The sequence below is a fragment of the Coccinella septempunctata genome, chromosome X (assembly GCF_907165205.1).
Source record: "Coccinella septempunctata chromosome X, icCocSept1.1, whole genome shotgun sequence".
Taxonomy (NCBI): Eukaryota; Metazoa; Arthropoda; class Insecta; order Coleoptera; family Coccinellidae; genus Coccinella; species Coccinella septempunctata.
The window spans coordinates 3,916,999-3,938,992 of record NC_058198.1 but is presented as its reverse complement, the minus strand read 5'-3'; the positions used below and the strand labels follow the sequence as shown (position 1 = coordinate 3,938,992).

At 38.9% G+C, this 21,994-nt stretch overlaps 1 protein-coding gene across 10 annotated transcripts in view; it reads right to left on the bottom strand.

Annotated features, from left to right (window-relative positions):
* LOC123321327 (hemicentin-1-like) overlaps positions 1-21,994 on the bottom strand; it is a 160,119-nt gene that overhangs the window by 70,147 nt on the left and 67,978 nt on the right. Inside the window, exon 1 of one of the 10 annotated variants that reach the window (XM_044908806.1) lies at positions 1,603-1,645. The exons of the other annotated variants lie outside the window; for them this stretch is intronic. The gene's annotated coding sequence lies outside the window, so the exon portion shown is untranslated. Of the gene's footprint in view, positions 1-1,602; positions 1,646-21,994 lie in introns of those variants that run through there. 10 annotated transcript variants of the gene reach the window in all.

Here is a 21,994-nt window from a genome sequence, read left to right as displayed (position 1 = left end):
TCGAGTAAATACCAAAATTCTTCCTGCTTCTAGCAATATCAATATAATTTTTCCCAATTTCGAAGTACCAAACTAATTGAATTCAAACTTATTGAATACTTGATGGATGAAATTTTTTCTATATAAATTTATGACGATTATAGGAACGTCTTTCAGGTCAATGTGAAGCGAATTTTTATCGAGTTTAATCATTTTTGGCCCATGTGTGTATGCCAAGACAAGTTTCATCCCATGACGATGCCAACAGGCCAACCAAAGAGTTGCTAATATTCTTCATGTGAAATCGAAGGAAGTTGGAGGCCCAAAATTGAAATTTTCAACGAAATTAGCTATCAAGGGTTCGCATATGAATCTTGTGTATATTCAAAGCGTTGTTTTTGTCAGAAACACAAGATACTGAAGGAAAAATCGAACGATATTCTCACCTACCCCTGATAAAGATTTTCCGAACGAAAAATAACATTTTCCCAACTCGAGAATCTACCGCGGAGAGACACTCGAGCGTCCACTGAATCGGATAAATGAGAAACCTCCCTCATAAGCTCCAGATTTTTAATCTTTCATCGAGTGCTGCTAAAATCGGATCGATGATCGTATATGAGGGTCAGAAATTAAAATCGTCGTGAATGGGGGCGCATCAAACGGAATCAACAGCGTCTTATCTCATTCCCCCGGTCTCGGGGGCTGTAGCCGGATGTCTTCATCTTTTTTCAAGCGAACCCCCCAGCATAATACGGATGTTTCATGAACTTTATGTCCTTCATTCCCTGACGTATGGACAGGACGGTGTTTGCATATAAATGCGATTCGGAACCCGCTGAATAAAACGTCTGAGAGGAGAGTTTGCACTATGAGGCAGAGCTGAAGGGTGGAAGGATTAATCACAGAGGACATTTTTCTTCTTTTCGTGGGCGAGGCCTCGTTCTGTATATCGAATTTTTATTTTTTTCATCGAGTACGCCACAAAGTTACAAATTTTCGAAAAGCAGCATGAACTCGATTCTGTTTTTGACGAAAAGTGTCAGAAAAAAGTCAAAATTCATGTCTTCGGTTAGTATGCAGTAGAATGAGAAGAATTCTGTACTTTATTCAACATTGTAAAAAGATTATTTCTAAATATGGATATAATGGTTCATTAATCATTAAGTGACTTATGAATATCATAATGAGCGAGGAAACACGTAGATTATGATAATTTTATGCATTGATGTAGGAAATAAACATACAGAAGGTAGGACTGGTCAAAATGAAGTGTTTCACCAGAAATCACCTATACAAAACTTTCAAAATGACAAATTTCAAAGAAAAATTGAACATGATTAGTGAAATAGATCCTAATACGATGCTAGACCGTTTGTTAGCTGAATTATCGCAGAGCAGTGGGAAAAAACTTATCTCCTGATTCGACCATCTGGTTTCGTTTAGGATATTGGCACGTTCGATATTTACGTTGTAATGAAAATGGAAACTTTGGACTGCCGAAATTTTCTCATTATATTTAAGTAACTTACACGATTTCATGAAATGGCTCATTTCGATACCAACTGACAGAAGAGACTTAGGACACAAGTGTGAAAAAAAAATATAACTTTAAAATCTCACCAATAAAATTCATCTAAATTATTCACGAATTTTCTCACAATGGGCATCACAATCTTCTTGTTTGAACATTCCAACAATCGTCTTAAAAATGGGATGAAATGGGGAAACATCATAGCACTTTTTCAACATAACTAACATAAGCACTTTCAAGGAAACTGCCTCGATTTTCTACATTTTTTCTCACCCTAAATTGTGAGATACAACAATTATTATTCTCTCAAGCGACCTGATGCCTTCAATCCGATGATTTTGGTACTGAAACATTCATTGTCCAGCCATATGTTTATGTTCTGTTTCGTTTTCGTGATGCCGCAGTCACCTTCCACAGTCCCGTACTTGAATCTCAGCCATCTTGGATATTCTATATGGAAAATTTTTGGTGAAATGACTTATTTTGATGAGTTCTATCTTCTGTCGAAAAAAAAGTCTCACCTTTGAAAACACCCTGTATTTTTCGAATAGATAATGATTTCGACAGAATGCCAACGATGTTTGTAATGAATAGTCTCTTGACACAGGTTACCTTTTCAAAAATTGCGAAGGCAGCTCAGACGTTTTGTTGTATGTTTCAATTATGACATGTATAATTTCATTATAAAAAACCCTTCTTCGTAAGGATCTTGATTAAATCCTCCCAGAAAGCAAATGCTAACAACCACCTTAATTTCCCTTTTAGGAAACGATCGCATTTTCCACCAGGTACGGTACATATTTTCAACAAATGTAACGACATTTTCGCCTTGAGCCTTATACCAAGTTCGTTTTGTGGAAGATTGCCGTCCTGGCAGCAGCAACTGTAAACCGTTCGTTCCTTTCCGACCTTTTCGAGACGCGGCATTATGCGTATATAAAAATATTTTCAGGGCCTGGATGTTGAACCAGGAACGGAGATTGTGAAAAGTTTCATTCGGAATGAATTTGGAGACTCATTCTCGAGGAACGGTTTAAAGGAGGAATTTTATTAGCTTCGTAGAGAAATTTTTCAACGGTGAATATATTCGCAGTCCCACACTTCCAAGTTGAAACCAGAGCCCTAACGAAATCAGAGTTTCTCTTTCAGGCATCGCGTCATTTGTTTCGGGACCGGGCAGTGGGGTGTAGAATGATCGGCGACACGTATGAATGCCGCCCCTCGAAAATTCGAAACTTTTCGCAATAATCAACTTTTGATGAGGTCGAATTTGAAGTTCTCCCGAGTGACTCTCGTGAATAAGTGAAGCGAGTGGAAAAAACGCGGCCAATTTCATCAGGTTCATTACTGAAAAATAATCGAAATATGTCAAATCAAGTGGATGCCCTTAAATTAAAGACCTCGTGGTTTTTTCCAATCTGCAAGTCTCAGAGAGGGAAACTCCAGTGGGTTCTAATTTTGCTTTCTTCGTGCTCGATTCGGGTGCTTCTTTTTGGTAGTAATGAAAAAAACCGATGGACAGAGAAGAAGATGCTCGGAGTATTTGAGAAATGAACCGGGCTGGATGAGAAATTTCTTCAGTTATCACTTTGGCGTGCGTAACGTCTCCGGATAATGTTATCTCGCTGAATCGCCTCGCTCCGCGTTGCGTCTGGGTCAGGAAAGTTTTAACGTTTTAACAAGACGTCAGCTTGAATATAGGCCTCCGGTTCGCTTCTCAAAGGATGTCTCCGAGGACTAAAACTGTCACCACTGTGGGGATTGCACCGCTGAATATTTAAACTTCGATTAAACGAGCTAATGAAATTTTCAGCTCAGTCCAGTTTCAACGCAAAATAACAAAATTACATTTTCTCCTCTCAGAGGACAGAGTGTTCCTCCGTGGAATATATCTCTTCTTTATTTCCTATCGGCTAAATGCGCCAGAGGGCACCATTACAAAGAACGAAGAAGCCCAGAGGGACGGTATTACTTCTGAGCATTTATTCACCATTAGAGGTGTCTTCATTCATTTGGGCGGCAATCAGGACAGGGACCTCCTGTTTGGGGAAAATGCGGGGACAGACCTACTTGATGTTCTCTAATTATCGATTCAGGAAAATATGTAACCTTTTCATGATCATCTTAGGAAAATTCGAACGAAAAATTCAACATATATGAACTTTGGATCTAAGACCTGAAATTTTATAGATGACGTTCTCGTTTTTCACAATTTCTCAAAAAAATTACCGAATTCATAATACATAATTGTTGAGTATAAAACTTGCAGAGAATCCCATGAGGATAATCCCCATCCCTGAGAAATAATATCCGAAATTAATAATTCCTCACCCTTTGACAGGGGAGATGTTGATTGCATTAGGAATTCCCTTTCAGATCGAAGTTCAGTTTTCAGCTTATAAGGAATTGAAACTTTCAGTAACCGAATGCAAACAGAGGAGATTAAGGGCTGTTTTTTCAGCTTCGAAAGTTCGGCGAACCGTAAAGTATGGGGGTTGGAAAAAGAAATTTCATAAGTTTTTCACGCTTCCCAGAAATACACTTCAACTTGAGAACATCTGCCTAGTCGGGAGCCGCAAAATGCCCGTTTTGTCATTGCGAGCTTCCCAATGATCGAGGAATGTCGCGCATTTCCGTTCCAAACAGATCGAAAAAAAAATTAAAAAATACGAAATTGGTTGAGAAAAGCGCTGGTATCATTATTCTGAATTTTCCTCAGATTGGGAAAGGGGTAAGGTTAGACGATGAAATTTTGTTTCACCCGTACGAATGGAAAGTTTTCAAACTTAACATGTTACACTGGATGCGATAATGTATGTTTACCATAATAAGTGTCAGTATAACCGTGAAATATTCCGGAACATTCTCGCTGAGGCCAAAGCTGCTATATTTTCCATACGGATTTACGACAACTATGAATTGATACGGAAACCTGTATGGGTGCAAGCTGTGATAGCTTTATTTGCCGGTTTTCTACCATAATCATTGATGAGAGACGACTGGCTGGTCTCTCAGTACAAAATTATTCTCACCTGAACAAATTGATGAAAATTTCCAGCTGGGTTAGTGAAGTTCCTTATTCCATTATTGGCATAGTTTTTGATTGACAGCTGCCAAAATAGAAGAGTAGTAAAAAACCCACATCCATCAGTGTAACGAAGTGGTGAAATGATCTGAAGTTTTGAACTGGCCCAGATGATTTTGTGGTTCTGAATTCTCATTAAAAATAAGTGTTATAGGTGGGATTTATTACAAGTACAAATCCGTCAATAACACAGGATTATTCCACCGATATCAGTATCCTTCCTGCACCAGGAATTCCATTCGGAATACACAGGTATTCGATAATCCTCCCATTCAGAAATTGATACATATGAAGTGTACTCACGATTTATCAAAGCTAATATGGAAGGGATATTTTTGAATCAAAGTGAAATAATGATAAGCTCGAACTTGACAATGATGGATTGATATATTAGTTGTAATAGCGACCGGCATGATTCTATTTTTGTCCTGAATTGTACGTACCCGATCGTTTCTCAAATATAAACTTCGAATTGAATTCGACCTCAATTTTACTGGAGTGCCATTGGACACAATATCGACCTTGACTTTTGTTGATCATTTCACAATTCAGATATTATTTACAATCCCTGATATTTTATTGCCCATGAAAATTTGACACCAAGTTTGTTGGAAGATCCACGCTATATTAAGTTGCAAAATGGCGAAGGCTCTATCTTCTTTTCATGACTCATTAACATTTTTGTGCTGTTGTGGAGTATGTTTAGATTTTCAAGTCTAAAACCAATAAAATGACGTTTAAAATTACTTCTCATGTCAGAACTACTGTCGAGACAAACTGAGAGGCGGGTGAACTTTCGAGACTTTGTGAAATGAGATAAAAAAAAGAATTAATCCCCTAAATGAAAACGGAACTCTGTTCATTTGAAACGTTCACCAAAATCCATTGAACTTCATTCAATTTTCCGGAAACACAATGCGGATTTCAACTGATTCCATACAATCAGATAGCACAAATAATCTGAATAAACAATTACGCTGCAATCCTTTGACAACTACGTCGCTCCGAACCTCATTTTAGTTCCGTTTGATGTGATTTGAGCACAACTGCACAACTGTCGATTCGGCTCAGTGGGGAATTTCGAAAGGAATAATGCAGTGATTGTTTTCGATCAAACTTTTCCAAAATCGACCACGTAAATTGAAAACTAGGGAGCTCAAACATTACATGTGTAGCTATATTTCACAACTGTCGTTATTTATTTTCAATTTCCACATTTAATAGCACAGCCAATTTTCGAATTATTGCACACATTGTGAGGTGGTATAATTTTGAAAATTCAAGACTCAATAGCATCTTTCGAATAAATTGAAAACATTTCGAATGCCCAGCGATGTATGGAGATTTTAAGCGTAATTCTTAATTCGATTGTCGAGAATTGACAGCAAGCGTCCTTTAACTTGAAATTGAAAAAACGTGTTGACGTGAAGAATTACAAAAGGTTATAATAAATATGTAAGTGAATGCAGTTTTTGAGTTTTCGAATGGAAATTCACATTTCTGAATATTATCCGATCGAATTTCTAAACAAACTAACCCATCAGATTATCTATCACGTTACACAAATGAAGCGGACGCAAAACGTGAAATCTTCAAACCGTGATTGATGTATTTCAATGCTTGAACAGATAGCCCTATTTATTCACGGTTCGTAATAAATCAATCAGATATCCGATGTCTGTAAAACTATCCGACCGATACACCGATATCAGTGTCAATCACGTATACCCTAAAATTTGCTATTGTTTCGTAGCATGTTTCTACCCCTTAGTAAAACCGCACAGCACAATGATAAATCGAATTTTTCGGGAATGTCGCGCCCGTACTGAAACATGACAGACGGATCTCCGAAGAGCGGTTCAAGTGAAATTGGTACGGGAATGGTTTCAAGAGCAGCCTGTGCATTAGATCCATTAGAGGCCGGTGGATTTTTCGGCATTCCGTTATATACTTGGCAAATAGTGCCCTCGGGATGTTCCACCATGATTGAATGCTTCGCGCAACCGATAACGTTTCATTATGAACGTGAATTTCTGAGTTCAGCAGCTTCCTTTGGATCCTGCGTTCACGGCATGAAGCCATTCATCAGACTTCTTCTGTTTCGTGATCATATTTATGGTTGGAAAATGGAAAAATACCGATGGAGACCAGGAAAGTTTCTCCTGGTGCATTTTTCAGTAATAAACTGACCAAGGGGAAATTATTACGCCTCTTGAAATTTTCATTGTTAACGTGGAGAGGCGAGGAGGTCAAAGAATATAATTTCAACACGTATTTGATAATAAAACTCTGTTGGAAAGTGGTATCTCACCCAGAAGATGCCCTAGGTTGTTCAAACTGGAAGAAGCATATGTAGATAACATGATTCCAATCATACGCAACATAGGAAGTTAAAAATAGTTATTAATGATCTTTTTCTGCGTGCTGAAGCCTCGCTTATGAATGCTTTCGAGCAAAAGTTCATTTTACAAGCCCTACATGTTTATCGGTTTGAACTCCCAGCACTATTTAGAAGCAGGAGTAGACCTTACTGAAATTATTTCCATGGGAGTAAGTGTTTTAAATTAAAAGCTGCTATTCTGATACGTTCTGAGCATCCTATCAGTAGGTATTCAGTATAGGAACTTGAGAAATAAATAAAAAACCATGTTGGCAGTAGGGGACCGTTATGAAATTGGGAAAAAATTGACGCAGACCATCTTGAAACTACGTTGGTGGTTTGTATCATTACATCCAATTATTCAACCCTGCCTAGGGTGTGGATTGGAGCGTGCTACTTCAGAAATAATAAACCTATTTCAGCATTTCTTCTATGGGAGTTACAAAAACCAACGAATGATCCCCGTATGTAACGAGCATTAATTTCAGCATGCATTCTAATCATCATCCACCGAGTCCCGTCCTCAATTAGAGACGATGAAATTTTCGAACGAATTTTCCTCCATTCGTGTAAACGTGGAATCTGCCGGTCGTAGAGAGACGTTCCACAGAAAGCACTTTCTTCTCCTGTATCACCTGCCTCCCGCGGAAGATCTCCGGAGCATTTCAGCGTGGCTGTTAATGAAATGGTCCCGCGCTCTAAGAGGAGGCGTGAATATTTCAACAATGTGTTGGATTGGGATTAATCCTATGAGGGCGAGGGGCGTTGTCATTTCCGGATCAGCGCATCGTCTTCGTGTTGAGTTCACCCACTGTGAATGCGAATCCTTTTGATGGACCTTCCAGTCGTTCAGGAGGGTTTTACTGCTCCAATTATCACTCAGACGCTCAGGCTCTAGCAACACCTGGACGCGCGATAAATTCGGTTCGGAGCTTCATTCTGGACAACATGAATATGAGGAGTACCGTGGATCAATGGAGTGTAGAAAGGGGAAGTCTGATCTGCGTAGATCGTTTCAGAAAAAAAAACTAACGTTCCATAAATCGGAGTCTGGTAAGAAAGCTGCCAAAGTCCTTAAAGCGTTGTTCGGAAACTTCGCTTTCGGATTCCAGACGAGGTTGATTACGAGTACAAAGCCATCAAACTGAATTTTCAACTATTCATCGTGTAAAAAAAGCATGCCGTGTCCTTATTCCAAAAGTTCCCTAAGACAGTGTTCGGTCCGAACTTATAGGATTAGATCCCAGAATGGTAGAGGCGACTAAATCCTCCAAATGCTGTTGAGAACCCAACCTGCGCGTAGAACTGAAGCATTTATCCCAATCCCCTATCAATAACTTGATGGCTGGAATCACGATACGAAATTCTGAATCCCAACTGGATACTTGCTCTGCCTTTTTCTCCTTTGAAATCCCGTAGAAAAACAGGATTTTCAGTGAGAGCACAGTTAACGACTCATATTTTCGTTTTATTACACCAGTTGTTCAAATATTATATTATCATATAGATTCCACGTCCAATACAGGTAATTTAACTGATCGCTCGTCGATAGGGTGGGGCTCAAAGTACAGAAAAAAATCGATTTGCGAAATGAAGGGGCAACTTCTAAAACAAGATGCACTTTTGTGTATGAAGCAATGCTTGTTGAAACGATGGAGCTATATCGTATACGTGTCTCATGTTCCATGAATAAATTCGCGGAAAATCGACTATGGAAATCTTTGCGCCATTTCCCCTTGAACGAAGTTTTATGAGCTCGCAAAATTCCGGCATGAGAAGAATGTTGAATTATGAGACTTTCCCATATGCCGGCGCTGTGTTTGCAATAAAAACGTATCCTGGTTATTCTGACAATTCCATCAGGGGTACGTGGTTCGATGGGAATTGTTGAATCCTTGGAATTCCCCAAGAATTCCGCGGTACTGTCGGAGAAAAAGGGCGCCGATAGACGCGTTAGGGTAAGATGAACCCACAAAGATTATATGAGGAATAGTGGATAACGGCAGTAGGCAATTTACCTCACTGAAAGATTCCAACTCAAGCCAAACAAATTTTTTCCATCTTCTACAAGTTATCCTGGACAAATTTCAGAGGGAGAGGCAATTTGCTATAAACAATTCGCAAAACTTGAAAACCGTATTGTATACCATCATAGGCAAGATTTCCTATTAAGATTATAATCAAGATATGCCCTGTTTGGAGTGAAACTAGAATCATGAATGATTTCACAACTGAAAATAATCCAACCATACTCTAGAGAAACTTTTTCGTTGCAAACTCCCTGCAGAATCAATATCCTCTGACAGGAGTTAACTGACACACCCTGTATAATTATTGTATTCACGATCTCACGTGTCGATGGAATATACGAAACATATATGCACTCAACGCCTCTGTATCGCTATCGCTCCTGAACCACAGCCCTTGTTTTTCCACAAAACGAAGCAGGCCACTTTCAGCAGCAACATTTACCGCAACTGCATATTTCCTCCTTCAGAATTCCTCTCAACTTCTGATGACGGATATTAAATTACTCAGCAGATTGAACGTCTTTCTCGGCCAAGTTGTTGAAATATTCAATCAACATCAATTAACTCCGAAGAAAACCATCAGCTTCCTGGGATAAGAGGAAGTTTGAGCTGGTTGATAGGAAATTGAAGTGTTACATTCTCGGTCGGATGCTGCTATCCGATTTCGAAACTATCTCCTTGATAGCGAAGCCATTTAGCGTGCCTCTTCACTTCCCCTACAAATATGTCATCTACAGGGTGACATTACGATAAAATGACACCCTTCATGAATATTCACAGGATTTATTTTCAAAAAGTCCTTGATGCTCGACCACTTTGATTCAGGGATAAACGAATATTCATTCATGATTGCGGTGAAGCTTCCAGAGTGCATCAACTTTTGAAATTCCATATCCTATATGAGGGTGACGAATGCTTCTTCGAATTTTTGAAAAAAATGGTTTGAATGGTCATATTGATGAAGAATTCGCAGTCAAAATCGATAATGTATGAGCATCTGAAAAACATTTGGGAAATATTGAGAAATGTTGAGACTAGGCCAAAGTTTCATCGTCATGGTGATCGTTATGGTTATCAGCAGGCGACGTGACGTCAGTATTTCACTCATTTTTTTCCAAAGCTTTACTTGAATCTTCATTCGTGTACCAAGACCGGGCTAAAACTCGAATAATAGAATTTCGCGATCTCTCGTTGAATTTCCGAAGAGAATAGAAGATTACAACAAATCCTCCCCATGACAAGTGTCTGTTTCACGATCTCAAAGGAACTTTCCAAGTTGACGGATCAGATAAGCGAAAGTCACAGTTTGTTAATTTCGCCGTTTCTATTTAATCTTGAACGTTAAACGCCAAAAACGGTCGTTTGACATCTCCCCACCCCTGATGAATGGGGAAAATTCGAATTGTTTACATCGATCCTCGAGCAAACAACGGTTTTACAAATAATTAAGATTTGGCGTTCGTCCCGATGAGGTATGTGTGGAAAACCGACGTATTTCCGGGCAACAGGAAATATATCTGTTCAATTATTTTCGGTAACAGGCCCGATAAGGATCGGGCGAAAATAATTATTCTCCGCAGCTTCAAAAGCGACGGGAGTTGATGACTCCCGAAGCTTTTAATTGTATCATTTGACGTTGCATTGAATCGATCAACGGGGGGCGATTGGGCTCGATATTTTTTTTCAATAGGGAGGAAGGACGATTTTCCTAATGATCGTTTCATGATGTTGGCTAATTCAATTGTAACGTTCCATTTCCTACGAGACAAAACGGACTTTGCTTAAATAACACGACTCTACAAAAAATTTTTCGTTCTTTGTCCTTACGTTTATACTAGGATTTTCCGGTTAATTATGCACAAAAACGAAAAGAAAATACCTTTTTTTGGTATAAAGTTTGCTTTTGTGATAGTTATAGTATTAATACTCATTCTGAATTTTTTTTAATAATTTTTAATAATTCAAAAACCGCGCGATGAGAGTGGGGTGTTTACCCTTACAAAGTGTCACTAGTGGGTACTCGAGTCATAAACATCGATAAGGTGTTGTTTACAAGCCCAGACAAACTTCAAATGTCGTCAAGAAAGTGTAAATACGATGCTGATGCATTTTGCTTCATATGAGGTCAATTTATTATAATTCGTGACGTGAAATACGAATTAAAGACATTTCACGTTCTCTCTGAAGCCTATGAAGCATATTTTGACTTTCCTGTTTAGAATCAAGACAAGCCATGAGCTCTACATGTTGCTTGTAGTTATTGTAAATGAAATCGTTGAATCAGTCTCCTAAACACAGAAGCAAACTTTTTCATGCCATTTTTTTTCCGTCTAATTAGGATCTAAACTATCGAAATTTCATGCTTTGCAGTCAAAGGCAAATTTGCTGTTGACCCGTGTAATCACAGCTTTTTCTGAATGGCAAGTCAACGTCTTGGAGATTCCACAGGAAAAAAAAAACATAGGGACGCTTGTTAAGAAGCGAACACAAGCGTCGAAGATTAGAGTGGGCAAGGCAGCGGCTATACTGACAAGATTAAATACGATACATATTACTGAAGAGTCCAGATGTGGCCATTTTTCTGACAGTGGACTAGAACGATCATGGACACCTCCACTCATACGAGGAAGGCACTGTTACCCCCTTTCAAAGGAATCTAAGTAAACTAGCCGATAAAAGCCTAAAGTCATTTCAGTTTTAACGTGGGTGTTCATGATGGATCAGTTTTGAAAATAAATATATCATTTGCAAGGGTTTCTCCCAAATTTGGAATAATGCATTTGACAGTTGATGACGAATCTAGAATAAAACTTCTTCTACTTTGATACGGAGAAAGTAAACTAAAAATTTTACTTGAGAGTTTCCATTCCTTTCAAGACGGTATTCTTCGATTCAAACAAACACCCACTCTGTGTATTATGAATGAAAACGATTAATGACTTATATTTACCCCATTTTTCAACTACGATTACAATGATCGTTAGATGATAAAACTCATGCATAACTCATTTCTATACTGCTTCAATGGTTATCGTCATTTCATTCATCAAATATCGAGCCACGTGGATTATTTAGATATAAATAAACAACTATTTTTATAGTCGCTAACGATCGTTATACCCCAATGACTCTTGCCATTCCTGAATGAAACAGGGAATCAGGGAACCTGATATTTGAACCATTTTCCTACTGATTCGACGTTTATGGCAAAAATAAAATTGCTGTACAACTTTTGATGAATTGGGCACGAGGAACCTCTGTGTAAAATTTAAATTCGAATGTAATACGGCATTAAATCCATTAGAGTGGGATACACTCCACAGGGATCACTTTGGCGATGAGTTTCCGATGAAAACCGGGACTGTCATCCGATTGTTCCCCTTCTCAGAGCTCAATTTCAGATTACGAACACAAATTAATACTTCAATCGCTGAGACATCAATTCTCCGCAGATTGAACTGGACTGGAACAGGACTCCACCCTGGAATCGGCCAATTATTCGGATTCCTCTCCATTCTGGAGAGAACGAAGGTTGCCAAACGAGCAGAATACGCTCTCTCTGGTCTATCCGATCCCCCCCTGTGATGACCTCCGTTCGGCAATCTCAAGAAATGGGCTTCAAACTTCGACCCTCTAACTCTTGAAATACATTCACTCCTAGGGATCTCGTTACCAAACAATTCAATACTTCTTGTCAATTATAATAGCAGTATCGTGCAATCCAAGAATTCTCGTCAATTATACTACAAGACGATTGGACTGCAGGTATCGAAATCATTCAGGTGATCCCCGTGGTTTAATCGTCATTTCGTCAAAATGATAATGATCTGGTGGTGGTTGGGTTTCTCCTTTTATATTGTTAGTTAGATCTTCACAACGTATTGTACAATAGGACAAGACGATAACACAAACCTCTGTGGATATGGTTGAAAAACTGGCTGATCTGAACAAAGATACAGGGCGAGTCTTTGACTCGTACAAATATTTTTAACAGTAGATTCTCGAGGTCAAAAGAAACACTTTTCTCCTTTGCCATTTTTTTCCGAATCGGCTAGGTTTAAAAGATACAGGCTGTTGAAAATCGGTAAAAAATTTTATCTTCAGTTCTATATCACAAACGGTTTGATCGAATGAAGTGAATTTAGGGATATGGTTTTTCATTTATTTGATGAATCTTTTTCGAACACAAGATATCACCCACGTCTTCCAGTTTTCTCATTATGGGTACCATTAGGTGGTACCACGAAAATACCAAAAATTCAAAGAACCCAACTCTTCAAACTAAGTTGGACGCTATATATAATGAAAATTTGAACGTTTTGTAAAATAAAAGTGTTCTTCATATTATCTCGTACAAGGCGCCGTTTTCAATAAATTTGATGTTCAAATATTGAAAAGTGTCTGTGAAATTTAAAAATTGAGTACTTTGGCTGAATACAACTCTGTTTAAGAGATCCACAGACGTGTAGTGTCATAGATTCAGCTAGTTATCCTGAAGGTAATTTTGTTTTTCAAGTGTGGCACAGCTAGCTATGAAAACTTAAAATGGCTATAACTTTTTATCAGGGCCGAATCGGAAAAAATGGTATTGGACAAAAGTGTTTCTTTTGACCTTAAGAATCCACTGTTAAAATATTTGTAAGAACCAAAGACTCATTGTGTATTCCTAGATTTCAAGTGTGGCACAGCTAGCTATGAAAACTTAAAATGGCTATAACTTTTTATCAGAGCCGAATCAGAAAAAAATGGTATTGGACAAAAGTGTTTCTTTTAACCTTAAGAATCCACTGTTAAAATATTTGTAAGAACCAGAGACTCATTGTGTATTCCTAGATTTTTTTCTAAGCAGTTGATCAATACTGTTCTGTTTTCTATCTCACTTGGTATATTTGATTTTGATTCAGAAAAAGGAGAATGACGACTCTGATGCTTCTGGAAATAATGGAGAATCTGTAAAATTTGAAGTATTTCTCAACCGACGGTACATAGATGGGCGTACGTATCATGATTTTCCCTGGTTCGCATTCATTTCAGCGCTAGCCTCAGGTTTCGCGAGAAATATGAATATGACGAATCGTGACGCGCTGTTATTATACATCTCTTCATTTTTCTCTCGGAAATGACGAATCCACGTGCTGAATTTCGCCAGAGTGCAATATCATTTCCTTGGTTTCATCCCCCTCTCTCTCTCTCTCTCTCTTTACAGCATCTCCAACGGAAAATATTCAACAGTGTTTCGACCCACTTACCGAACTCGACGACCACGGGGCCATAAAAATGGTCCAGGTTAGATACGAAGAATGAATTTAAAAAATATGGATGACGCCGTTCATACACAGGGCCCTCGCCAGGAGACCGCATACTAAACAGACGATTCGATTTGAATATTTGCCCGTATTTGTTGGGTAGAGACTCGACTCGGTCAAATATTTATCGATGAAAATTTCCCGGTGTAGCATCGGCGCTATTCTGTTTCCGCGAAAACATATCGAGACGGGGCCCAAACCGCCGATTCCTTTCAATTTATCGCCGGGCGAGGTTCATATACACAACCAATATTTCAGTTCCCGTAGGCGGATTCCAATTTATATTCTTCTTATTAAATTTTACGGTAATGTTGTTCCGTTCAAAATCCAATTTGTCGGGAATTTTTTGGCTCCTTTGCCGTAAAGGAACCTAACGGCAATGAGCGTTTAGCGGTGACGCTTACTCGACACATAATGTCGGACCTCGCCGTAGCAGAGCCGATTCCATTTCACCCTCGCCATTTTTTTTTCTCCTCCTTTCGAGACTCCTCATAATCATCGATTTTCGCGGCCCTGTCCCCACGGCCGCCGCGATTTAAAAATTAATTAAGGTGGCCGAGGAAACGGAGAGAAAATATCCGCCCGCTGATCGATAGAAGGGAATTAATTTGAATTTTCCGGAATATGAATACATCAGAAAACAGAAAATGAGAAGTTCGATTCGGGATTAACGATGAGGGGTGAGATAATTATTCATGAGGTGTCGATTATTTATGTTTAAAACTTCGATGAGAAATCCAATTTTTGAGCGAGGTTCGAGTGTATGTAGCACCGCGTTTATGTTAACTTAATATTGAAAATTTTAATGACCTGAACAGGTTGCCATCCAGTTAGGAGTCTAATAAATATTTCACCTCATTTTCTGAGTTCTTGACGTACAACGAATTCTTCACGAAAAATCGATATTATTACAACAGAATGATACTTGAAAATATCTTATGTGAAGGGTTTTTCCCCACTCTAATGAGGACCTAAATAATATACACCACCTTTTGCAGGATGAAAGTCCTGCTGTCGACCCCAAAAAATCTCTTCAAGATTAACCCGTCTAAGAAAAACATCACTGCATTTTCCACCGAGGAAATCTACGAAGGAGTTTTTTATTCTTTTACGTATTATTATCAAAAAAAATTCAGAACAGTTTTTTTTCATTTATTTCCTGGATGGGCAGAAGTGGATCCAGGAATCGATTGTATCCTTCTTATACTTATCATTTCCAGAACTCGTTGGAATCGAGAATCCGCTAGTTATTCGATCTAAATCCTTTCAGAAATGCATAAATCGAACTTTATCAGTTCGTCAGTTCAACAAGCGATATTTCCCAGCTGGAAATACTTCGAGATAACGACACGTTCGATAAGAGCAATGAATCACAAGCTCACACTCGGTTTTTACAAGCACGTCCAAGGCTGCACGACGAGAATAGGAAAAATTTCAAACAGATAACGGAAATCCGGATACAGATTCTGCCCAGAAAATTTGAATCAAATTTTAGGTTCGATTTCCGGATCGAAATATTCAAAAAATCGTTTTGAGCCAACGTCAAAAGTGAGTTTCCGAATGTAGAACATCAAAAAACAATTCTCAGAGGAGGTTAATTAAAATAAATGATTTTCAGAGAGTCGATGGTCGAGGAATATCGATGGAAAATTATCGATGCATTACGATATTCATACAGATTAATTGAGTATATAGAAAACAACATCCAATAAAGGCCTTGATCAAACAAATTGGGGCAAGCATTAGTATTTCGACGTTTATTCATTCTGATAACGGTGTAATGATCGCAAAAACGTGTAATGGCTTTGATGTACAGCCAACGGAAGTAATAAATTCGAAATTAGTCAAGATATATCCACGTTTGTGTGCGTTATATCATCGAAATTTTTCCCCAATAAACCACGAGTGCCTATAGAAATATGGTTGAACGAATTGTAAAACCGGCGAATCCATTTTTCGATGTCGGATTAAAACTTCCTGGAATTTTTTGATTAAACTATACACATAAAGTGTTGACTCTGTGTCTTATAACTTAAATTGTGACATCTGAATATTCCCAAACTCAATTATTCGAAGAATGGAGATGCATTCACTCCAAAATAATATTTTAGGAAGACGACTTCCTGAGGAATATTGAAAACATCACACGGCCCATTTCCTTTTTCCCCTAATGATAAGGACAAATAATTACTCCGAAGAACATCAACGAAAATAGGGGTTCTCCGCTTATAGAATCTAGCAGAACAAACATACGAGAGTAGTTTAGCATACTGAGATAGGAAGTTTTCTTAGGAGAGTTGTTCCCGAGTTTGGTATGGCAATTATTCACTCGGGTATGTTTCATGTTTCATTCGCTCGGGAACTTTAGATTGCAGAACTGTTCAATAAATTGTTTCACGTGCTCATAGAGTGCGGTCTTTGGAAGATGAACTTCAGTCACGTCGAGAAGTCCGAAATTACCTAAGTGAATATTCGAGTCGATTTCTCCGGTGACGTTTTGCTATTTCACCCTGATCTCAAAACTAACTAACTTCGCAGAAATTTTCCAATTCGGTTAATTTTCCACGAAGAGGAATAAACGTGAGAAATATCTATCTTCTTCATAATCATTATCGAAGCTCTGCTCAAACATTCCGTTACTTCTCGGACTAACGACAATATTACTCCGCAAATAAATCTTCCGATTTCATGGATTTTCTCCAATCGCTTTATTTTCTGTCCTCTTCTTCGTCCGAATCACACATCCTCAATCCCGTATCGTTAGTTGGAGACGGAAGTACGAAATTCATATTGAATTTCGAACGAAAGAAAACTGGCTCCATCTTAAAACATTGTGACATCGTTTTCACTCGAACTGTATGACATGATATGCCTTGGCTTTGTCTGCAAACTCTCTAGTTGAATCTCCACACAAAATTTCATGATCCATCGAAGATAACACTACCTTTTTCAATTTTTTCAAGATTAAATTGTAATATACATCTTTCAGATCATAATCAGTGTTTTTCCAAAGATTGCTCCTCATTTATTTCGCTGTGGTCATTAACAGTACGAACACAAACGAAATAATAATGACTAAATTGGTATGAGGACTCGAACTCAACTTCTCAAAGTACACATTGCCCATATTGTTGGATTGAAATTGAAAATATACGATTGGGTTAATGCTTCCTTATTTGTTGATTCGTCATGAATAGAATTAAATTATTATTCGGTCATTTAAATATTTGTATTCCGAATGAACTCGGTAACAGTTAGGGGGGAAAAAATGAAACAGATCCACCTGTTGATCGTGCAGAAGCCATCGCCGAATATGATGATCAAGCACGTTCGTAATGTCGCATAAATCAATCAAATCCGATCCTGAAAGCAATGGAGGGTGATTTGTTGGCATTTCCATTGGAATTCGTGATTTTCCAACGATTATTATGCAACACTAATAATATTATTTGCGATTAATCAATTCTCATGGACAATAATCGGCTTTATTCCATTTTCATTGGTCAACGTTTGTCCACGGTTATGGATCATTACAACGAAAAAAGGAAATGATGCAAATGAATACGTTGAGGCCGTATCGTCGAAAAAAATTATTTAAATTTGAGCCAACCTCGCTTCCATATTACTGATCCGAATAACCCAATGAGAAACAAACTATTTTTGACGGATCACTCGTTATCTTCAGACAAACTACCACGGCGCTGAAACGCGCCCCCGCGCGGGGGTGCTAGCAACATGCTGCGGAAATTCACTCGTAGAATTATGGGAAAACGCGCACCAAGTCAAGCTGTTCGCAAATTTCACGAAGGGAGAATGACACCAGAGTGGTGTATTTCCAAGCATTGAATACGTTAAGTTAAGTGGAAATGAAAGAGCAATATATATGAGACCTAATTAGAGTTTAAGACGCTGTCGGTCGTAGAAGTTTGGCCGTGTAGAGTTTCGGTTGGCAACACATGCTTCAACATGCTGCTGTGTTTTGCATCGATGAAACGGGAGAGTACCCCCGTATTAGATTCAACTTGTGCCGACATTCGAAGCCTACTAGATCTTCGAGCGTTTATGTTCAGCCACGCGACCTTTTCGGGGATCTTTCTCTTGTACATCACGATCCGAGAACGCTCGAGGATTGTTGATTCTCTTCAACTTTCCTCCTACAAGTCTCCTACGGCAATAATTTCAGAGATCTTCGAAAAATGGTCTATTGGAAGGTGGCATTTCTCGATGCAGGCCAACAAGAAACACTGTTTTTTTGCCACTGGAAATGCTCCTCCAAGTCCCAGAAGTGATATACCACATGTTACAACGCCAACTCTTTCGTTGAGAAATCTTCCAAATGCCACAGGTATAACGATTAGTCTGTCAGATGTCTCCATGAAAGCAATCTAACATCGAGACGTTTGTGAAGAAGAGTTCCATTCATTTGCGTGGGCAATGAAGCGGATACAGTGCCCAGATGATTGGAGAAGGTATCCACGAAAATTTCGTTTCTCTGAATGAAAATGGTAAATATATCCAACCCAGTGATTACCTGTAGAGAAAGCCAGGGTATTCCACATCTAGCACGACCTCTAAGATCCCCTGAGCTAACTCCAATAGAGCCTTTCATGTCCGCAGACCACAACAAAATGAGTAGGATTTCCTCAAGAAGAGAAGATGCCAAATATCAGTTATTGGTACACGTAGAGATCGTACTTTGTATTGAGAGTACACATATAAAAGATTGGGATATCTCTAACTTTGGACTACCAGTTCATTCATGAAATAAGTGCGGATGACCAGTAAGTATACAGGGTGTATTTGAAGGTGAGGCTTTTTTTCAGCAGAAGGTAGAACTGGTCAAAATGAAGCGTTTCATCAAAAATCACCTATACAAAACTTTAGAAATGACAAAGTTGGAAAAAAATTTGAAAATGATTAGTGAAATACATCCTAATACGACCATAGACCGTTTGTTAGCTGAATTATCGCAAAGCAGTGGGAAAAAACTTATCTCCTGATTCGACCATGTGGTTTCGTTTAGGATATTGGCTCGTTCGATATTTACGTGGTAATGAAAATGGAAACTTAGGCTTGCCGAATTGTTGTCATTATTTTTTAGTAACTTACACGATTTTATGAAATGGCTCATTTCTGTACCAACTGACAGAAGAGACTTAGGACACAAGTGCAAAAAAAAATAATACTTCAAAATCTCACCAATAAAATTAGTCTAAATTATTCACGAATTTTTTCACAATCGGCATCACAATCTTCTTGTTCGAACATTCCAACAATCGTCGTAAAAATGGGATGAAATGGGGAAACATCATAGCACTTTTTCAACATAACCAACATAAGCACTTTCAAGAAACTGCCTCGATTTTCTACATTATTTTTTTCACCCTAAATTACACGATACAACAATAATGATTCTCCCAAAAGTGACCTGATGCATCTAATCCGATGATCTTGGTACTGAACCATTCATTGTCCAGCCATATGTTTATGCTTTGTTTCGTTTTTGCGATACCGGAGTCACCTTCCACAGTCCCGTACTCGAAATTCAATGAAATTTTGTCGAACTTCTAGGGGTTGTATCTCACCCATCCTGGATATTTTATATAGACAATTTTTGGTGCCAAAAAAAAGTCTGGCCTGTATAACGCGTTACATACTTGAATAACGAGTTTAGCCGGTGGTGAACCGACCGATCCAGGGGACAATAATTATTCATGGATGCTAATCGCCGTCCCGACGTTGGTTATCGAATCTGATCGAGATTCCATTGAAAAATCATAGCTTTATTAGTCGTTATGCGGCCGGCCGAAATGGAAATATCTCACGCCGAATGCCTCCATTTAATTTTCTCATTTCCTACAATTACAATCGATCCCCGTCGAAGGCGGTGAGAACCTTCTGAGAGAGGGCATAGAGAGAAAAAAATCTTTTCGAGGGGGTCGGCGGGGAAATAAAGCTGCGGAGCATAGGGAAATGATTGATTCATGCGATCGGAGCGGGCCGTACCTCAAATTTTCAAGAAATAAATCCACGTCACTGCGCCATATCTCAATGGTCGGAAACTCGGGGATACGGGATATGTGGAACGGTTATATATCGAAATTCGAGAGATGTAGCCAAAATCTCCGGGATATGTACGTAATATTTTGACAGGAAGCGCCGGGTCCGTCCGGGATTTAAGGTAAATACAGATATATACCGTATCTTACGCCACTCTGAGATGGCTACAATGCCCCTAAAACTGTATCCGAAGTCACTCGGAAGATTGATATGTTTTGCGGAAAACGTTTTGAATAACTTCGCAGGCTCTCCTGCATCACTAGGTGACATCGAAATAAGAACATCTTATTTTGATATTCTCCAAAACAGCATAGTCTCAATTATCTGAAGTAACTTTTCAGGAAACCGATATCAGATAATCCTACTGAAAAGTTTCACTCGAACTCACATAAAAAAGCCCATATTGAGAACGACAGAAATCTTCTAGATGGAATCAATGTTACAATTAAAAACAATTTGGAGCAAAATGTCTAGTTATTAGAACATGTAGCTACATATGGAAGTATGAAAAAGCTGATGAACTTTCGAACAGGAGATTAACAACCTCCTGGACCTGAAGTCTCTTGTGATTTTGGGAAGACCAATTGGAGAAGAACACTCTTGGACTGCCTTAGGCAAGGAGATTCGTTGTTCCTTCACTGATCTACGAGCTGAGCTTCAGGTAGGTGGGACACTATCAGAATAAAAAAATTCTGTACCACAGCAGATGGGACATGCAGGCTCTTGGGTCCGGATGAAGAAACACAAGGTCCACAGCAGCATAACTGTCAGAATGGATCACCATGTACCACCTCTGATAGCTTCTTTCTAGCTTCTTTCCAACACATCTTTAAATTGCGAATATTTTTGCCTGAAAGGCGTTTCACCCTGCTTTGTCAGAAAATTTCCTTCATCTTATTAGCTCACCGAATATGTGTGTGAAGAACTTCCAGAACTATGTGCATCAATTATGTTCTTGCCACTCCACTTAGTCCGAGTTCATAACCAACCCCCAACATCCCTATTTGCCTTCCAGCGTCGTGAGAAGAAAACGAGAGAACCAATAGGACTCAGGATTCACCTCATGAATGCCAACCGAAAATGATTCTGGTAAATCCTTGCCGAAAATTCAATTAGAATCCCCAGAAATATTGCCGTTTTTATCATTTTTTCCACCTTATTCGTCGTGCCGCGTTATGGGGAAATAAAGGGATGAAAGCAGAGGAAAAAAAAGAAGCAATTCTGCCGAGACCGTGCAGGTTGTGAAAACACGGCCAAAGACCGATCGTTCTTTCCCACTTCTGGAAGAGTGGAAAACAATGGAGTGTTTGGGTAATCCAACATTGGTTCCCTCTTATTGTGAATTCGGTATAAACACGAAATTCGCGAACAAGTTAGGGCTTTGTGCTAGAACAGCTTTACGTGACTCGAAAGCAATCGGAGATTTTGGTTACGAAGTCATGACGCCTTCTTGAAGCTTTCGGAATACCCTACGAAATCATTCTCCGCTATCGGGTATATGTGGGGGGATATTGGAGTAACTAATAGTATGGAAACAGGCCACGAAATAATGCCGTACCATCCATATACCAAATACGCTAACAGAAGGAGGGATTCTATCTTCGGAATGAACAAACACTG